Below are 7,198 nucleotides of genomic sequence, written 5' to 3' on the forward strand. Positions count from 1 at the left end.
GATGCCGATACACAAAAACATTAACAATATTAACAATATTGGGAGCGACAGACGAGCAGCCACGTACACCGGCGCCATCTTGCTACCTAAAGATTTAGTAGTAAATAGAAGCAGAACCTTTTCGGATGATCATTTTTTAAAATATATTCATATAAAAGATCAAAACAGGCGGATGCAAACTTCAAACACTTTTGAGTTGTTTCATAGGTGGAGCTTGAAGGTTTGAACTTCTAAGAGCTTAGATGTCTGTTTTTGACAAATTTCTTTTACTGACAGTCTTTTTTTCTACTCTTTTACATTGTATTGTGTCTTTTAATTTAATTTTATATCATTAAAAGGAAGGAAAACTGCATACTTTTGAGTTTGAGTGGCGACTGCTGGACGCAGAACGTAGTAGGAAAAATACTGAGTAACTTTTTGCTATTCTAAAATAAACGTAAATATTCCCCGAGGGATCTCCGAGATTTAAGATCTAGAGCAGGGGATCAAACTACATCGGAGCCTGGAGGTGTCCATGTCTCGGTGGTGCGGGTTCTGGTCCTTGCTCTCGAGAACTGGGCCTCTCCAAAAACTCCACCAGTGGGTGAGCCTGGTCGGGCCTTGTGTACATCACTCCTTGGGACCTCCGTTTCTCTTGGGTGCCCTTCTCCTGGGCGGGGGTGGGTGCCCTGCCCTGCTTATACCCAATAAACCATAATCCGAATTTTTTTTTTTTTTTCAGATTCTTTCGATTTTTCTATTCAATTTTAAGCTTACAAATTTATACATATTTGTTTAGAAATACAATCAAAATCTACTATTTAATTTGAATATATTTATATTAATCTGATACAGTTCACATATTGTTATATGGATTCTCTAAAGGAGAAGTTCCAACAAAAATCTTCAGATCATTAACATTGTAAACATTGTTCTGTGTCTCCTGGAGGGCGTTTCACTTTGGCCAATAGGTGGCGCTATAGAGGGTCACTTAATTCAAGAAGAAGACAACAGTATAAGGGAAAACGAAGTTTTAGACCACTAAATAGTTACTTTAAAAATATTTCCTTAAAAGAGTTTGGAAAATTAAGACCTGTGAGTAAATAAAGATGTTCATTTAGTCAGCAATGTATTTTTTTGGTCAACCGAACGTTAGCATTAGCCGTCCTATGAGAAATTCTAGTGAACATTAGCATCAAGCTAACGGACTTTAGCTTTATGTGCTAAATCAATTTATATCTTTTGTGAATCGATTATTGATCTATTAAGCTTAAATAGATTCAATTTGAATAATCGATTTTTTTTCAACCCAGCCCTACATTTGCTTTCTCCCTAAAACTGTGATGTATTGAAAAAAAGATCACTGATAACATCTGACATCTCTGAATCAGCTCCGACGAAGTGTATCCATAAATACAAATGCATTAACTGACTAAAGGTGATGTGGAACAGGTAGATGTTAGCAGTCCCCCTTTTATGGTGTCATAACAGTTGGAGGTAGAACATTCAGCCATCAAGCCCCTGTTCTATGGAATAAGCTCCCAGCTCATGTCAGAGAGGCCAGCACAGTTTCTACCTTCAAAACTAGCCTTAAAACATTCCTCTTTGGACAGGCGTTCTGCCAGGCTAGCTAGTAGTCAGAGAATATTCCCACTCCTGCGGTCCTTGTGAGGCTAGATTAATAAATTAATATTGATGCGTTGAAATATAAATTTAGATTTTCTATCAGCGTTATTATTCAGATCAGTTCTGGGGTTCTGTTCTCTATTCTCATCTACTTCTCCTCTCTTCTACTCTTTATTATTTATTGTATTTAGTTCTCCATGCTTTTGTTGGTGCAGTTCCATTCACATGTTGTTCTTCTTTCCCACTCTCCTCTGGGGAGCGGGAGAGATTTCAGATCCCCGGTGGATCGCCCACGCTCCCACTCTTGGCCGTGGACCACGCCCCCGACACCATCCTGCATCTCTGAGTGAGAGTGATTCCTGGTGGGTCGTCTGTCCTCCTGCTCCTGGTCGTGGACTGCACTTCTGCTTCATCTTGACTATGGACTTCATCATCACTCGTCCCTCAGCTTTATCTAAATGAACTCTTAGATTCGTAGTTGTAGAAGCTAATCTTTCTTTAACTTTTCTGGTATCGCCTGTCTGTCCTGGGATAGGATCTCTCCTTCATGTGGGAATCCCTAAGGTTTCTTCTTTTTTCCTGACTCAGGTTTTTTAGGAGTTTTTCCTTACCGGGAGGGAGGGTCTAAGGGCAGGGATAACCAGTTTATGTAGTCTGTTTAGTTTTTAACAATTGTTTATATTTTGAAGCCCAATGAGGCAAATTCCTTTGTGATTTTGGGCTATATAAATAAAATTAAATTAAATTGAATAAGGAATTTCTTCCCCACTCACTACTTAGTGCACTATATAGTGTGTTCAGCATTTTGTAGTGCTGTCCGAATCTAAAATTCCAAAATCGTGTGCTCTATAAATTTTCCAGAAATCTTTGCGAAAAACCAATGTGGACATAGACCACAATGCATTGTGGTTGAACAAATTTTTGCAAAAAAAAAAAAAGTGGATTACATTTTACTTCATGAAATCGGTGAGGTCATATCCGGCGTTTAAAAAAACAAAAGAAAAGCAGTAAGTGTGGTGTCCGAACTGCTATTGAAATCCAGGGCACTAGATTTTTTTTTTTTTATAAATAGTTTATTAGTAGTTAGGGAATATGTTAACATGGCCTATGTCCGAGTTACCACCCTTAAATAAATATTTGCATGTGAACATTTTATGAATAAATTAAATTAAGAAAATGTAGATCAACCATAAAAAATAAAAGTCAACATGCTCACATGTGCAAATAACCTTTAAACTTAAACACTATAAAAGAATAGAATAGCATTCAAATATGCCTGACAATTGTTAAAGTACAGTGAAAAGACATGCATGGCTCACCAACAAAAATTGTAGCAACAAACTCATATGTCTAAAAAAGCATGCAACCCCCCCCACCCCCAGGGTTTGGCCCAACTGAAGGAAATATATGACAGCATATTGAAAGACTGAAAGAGGCCTTCATATTCATCATTATTTATGATGTTCCCCTTTTAAGAACTAGTTTTTGAACTTGTTTGGACATCTGCTCTAACACTTTCTACTTGTGTTTGTTTCATTCTAGGGGACAATGTGTTCTTAAATGGAATTTAATCAGCAACAGTTGCCAGTTTCAAAACTATTTACCCCCAAGTTTTTGTTTGTTTTGTTTTGCTTAAGGCACATGCCAACATTTACAACCCCCCCAAACCTGTTTGATCTCCCTTCAAGAAGAACATAAAGAAAGTTTGTCATTAAAAAGCCCCTCGGACACTACTAGGGGCTACTTTTCTTGTTCTACTGAAAGGAAATAATCAGAACGCAGAAGATTCAGTCACAAGTTTTGTAAGTGCAGGTTAAAATTATATATATTTTTTATTATTTTTTCATGGGTTTTGAAATTTGTAAAACTTGTAATTTGATTTATATTTTTGGGACTGTACAGTGAATTTTAGTTGAAGCATGCTCACAGCGATATGAGTATTCTCGCGAGACTTTGAGCCTTTGATATTGGCCGCAGTTTTTGGTAAAAAGAAGTTCATGCTGGAAGAAAGCAGCACGCACGATGCTTTGGACTCAAAGAGACTCTTTTCTTGACAAGCGGAAACGAGGTATTTATTGTGCCTTTTGTTTGTATTACTTTGTATTGTTTTATGGAGTTTTTATTTATTGAAATGTTTTATAATGCTTTGTTCATAGTTTTCACGGCGTAACGAAAGCGAAGGCACGAAGTGTACCCAAAGTTGGATGACGTGCAAAGAGAAAATAAACGCCCGTTGCAAAAACCGACCTGTGTTGTCATGAGAAGAGTCACAAGTTTCATGTGTTAAAGACAAAGTTAAGAATATTTCTTGTTGTTCACCTTTTGGCATATCCCATTAGGGGTCACCACAGCGAATTAGCTTTCACTGGTTTGCACAAGTGGTCTGACAAAGAGTTTTATGCTAGATGCCCTTCTTGACAAAATTTTGTATGTTCAAGGCACAGATAGACTCAGTTTGGCGGCAGCATGAAGGGTCATGTTTAAGGACCAACACTGCATTTTTTTTAGCTCATTGCTGCCCTGGGAAGCAAACTCAGATGTTCTGCAAGACAGTCCTACATCCAGCCAACTATAATACAAACTCCATCTACCCATCCATCATCTTCCACTCATCCAGGACCAGGTCGCAGGGGCAGCAGTCTAAGCAAAGATGCTCAGACTTCCCTCTCCCCGGCCACCTCCCCCAGCTCCTCCAGACCAGCCAAGAGACTTAGTCTCTTCAGCATGCCCTAGATCGTGCCTGGGTCCAACTGCCCAGTGGGACATGCCCAGAACAGCTCTCCAGCGAGGCGTCCAGGAGTCATCCAGACCAGATGCCCGAGCCACCTCAACTGGCTCTGCTCAATATGCTCTACTCTGAGCTCTCTCCAGGTGACTAAGCTTCTCAGTCTATCTCTAAGGGAGCGCCCAGCCTCCCTCTGGAGGAATCTCATTTAAGCCGCTTGTAGTTGGGATCTCGTTCTTTCGGTCATGACCCAGAGCTCATGACCATAGTATTGGAACAAATATCTACCGGTAATTTGAGGGCTTTGACTTTTGGCTCAGCTCTCTTTTCACCACAACAGACCACTGGAGCGGCCGCATAATGGTGGACGCCGCTCCAATCCGCCTGTCAATCTCCCACTCTGATCTTCCCTCACTCACAAGCAAGATATTTAAACTCCTCCAGCTGTGGCAGGAGCACTCCATCCACGGAGTGAGAGCAAAATACCTTTCTCCAGTTAAGAACCATGGCCTCAGAATTAAAGGTGCTGACCCTCATCCCAGCCGCTTCACACTTGGCTGCAAACGGCTCCGATACATGCTGGAGGTCCTGGCTCAATGAAGCCAACAGGATAACATCATCTGCAAAGAACAGAGATGAAATCCTGTGGTCCCCAAACCAAATCCCCTTCAGGCCTCTGTCTGCGCCTAGAAATTCTGTCCATAAAGACTATGAACAGCACCGGTGATAAAGGGCAGCCCTGCCGGAGTCCAACATGCACCGAGAACGGGTCAGGCCTTTTTCCAAATCCACAAAACACATATGAACTGGATGAGTAAACTCCCATGAACCCTCCAGCACCTTGAAGAGGGTGTAGAGCTGGTCCACCATTCCACTACCTGATGTTCAACTATCGGATGAACTCTCCTCTCCAGTACCCTGGCATAGACTTTCCCTGGGAGGCTGAGGAGTGTGACTCCTCGGTAGTTGGAACACACCCTCCGGTCCCCCTTCTTGAAAAGGGGAACCACCACCCCAGTCTACCAGTCCAGTAGTACGGTTCTTGTCTGCCATGTAATGCTGTAGAGATATGTCAGCCATTCAGAGACTTGAGGTAACCGGGGCGAACCTCATCCACCCCTTGGGCCTTGCCAACGAGGAGCTCTTTGACTACCTCAGTGACCTCAGCTTGGGTGATGGACAACTCCGCCAAAATCTCCTCAGTCTCTGCTTCCTCAAGGGAAGGCGTGTCAGCAGGATTAAGGAGATATATCGAGTATTCCTCCACCCGCCCAACAATGTCCCCTGTTGAAGTCAGCAGCTCCCCACCTGCACTACAATGGTTCCTGTTGAAAACTGCTTTCCCCTCCTGGATGGTGTGCCTGAACCTCTTCGAGGCCAACTGATAGTCCTTCTCCATGACTTCACCAAAGTGTTTTTGCCTCCAAAACAGCCTGGGCCACAGCTCGCTTAGACTGCTGGTAACTGTCAGTCGCCTCCGGAGTCCCACAAGCCAGCCAGACTTGACAGGACTCCTTCTTCAGCTTGACGGCATCCCTTACTTCTGGTGTCCACCACCGGATTTGGGGGTTGCCGCTGCGACCAGCACCAGAGACCTTGCGACCACAGCTCTGAGAAACAATGGAGGTGGAAAACATGGCCCACTATGACTCACTGTCACACACCTCCCTTGGTACCTGCTTGAAGTTCTCCCGGACGTGGGAGTCAAAGACTTCCCTGACGGAGAACTCAGCCCGACGTTCCCAGCAGACCCTCACAGTACGTTTAGGTCTGCCAAGTCTTTTCAGCGTCCTCTCCGCAAGTGAATCCAACTCACTATAATAAAAATATGTGATATCAAAAACCTGAAAAACTCATTTGATATTTTACTTTTAAAAATCAGATTTAATAAGTGTCATTTTCACCCTTAGAATTGCTTTTAAGCTTTTGTTTGTATTTATTTCTGCAGGACACCATCTTTTATTAGCTCAAGTCAACAGAGTAAACTGAGACAAAACGCAAATGGAGGCATTTTTATATTATATAACACTGAAATGTGTCCTTAAGGCCATAAATCACTTGGCATGCAAATCATAAATACTTCATATGACTTTTCTGACAGCCTTTTTGTTTCCTGTTTCAGTCGTTTAGGTTTGAGAACAGTTTCAGCAGACATAAATAATGTTACTTGGCAGCAGTGAGTTGTTGTTCCTGTACTGGTAATGTTAAAGTCACACATATGGGGTAAGGAATCTGTCAATAGGAAATACATGGAAAACAATAAAGAAACACAAAGCAAAAGAAAGCAACAAAGGAAATGTTTAGCATATATTATAAATTAAAGTAAATTACATTAATTTTGTTTGAAAAAGAGTAGGAAGAAGTTATAACTTATTTGGTTAATAACAAAAGTTCAGCTCTATACTTTATGTACCCTTTGTTGGCAATGACAGCAAACATTTTCTGTGTGTACTTCTTGTACTGACTTAGTGTGACAAAAAGAGTAAAGGCGGAACTTCATCTGTGCTAGTATGAAGGGAAGGAGGAGAACCGCCAACTACCTGTTCCATGTCACCTGTAGTCCACATCAATAAGGATAAAGCCTATTTATGTTTATGTAAGTCCTTTTAAACTTCATTTTATTCAGAAAATCTCTCAAATTTAAATGGTAAAATTTGGCAATCAAATATTATGACATTTGTTGTAAAAGTTTTTTTTTTAATGCTGATTTGTTGTCTTTGTGTGTTATAAAAAATGATAGTTACTCCTGCAGTCTGAAATTTCTTATTTTTGTTTTAAACAAAACAGTAAAGCATTTGTCAAAAAATATGCACCATTTGAAACTTTTTAAAATTAATTTAGATACTTAAGGATTTACCTTTTTTTTTT

This window comes from Oryzias melastigma, linkage group LG22 (assembly GCF_002922805.2).
Source record: "Oryzias melastigma strain HK-1 linkage group LG22, ASM292280v2, whole genome shotgun sequence".
Taxonomy (NCBI): Eukaryota; Metazoa; Chordata; class Actinopteri; order Beloniformes; family Adrianichthyidae; genus Oryzias; species Oryzias melastigma.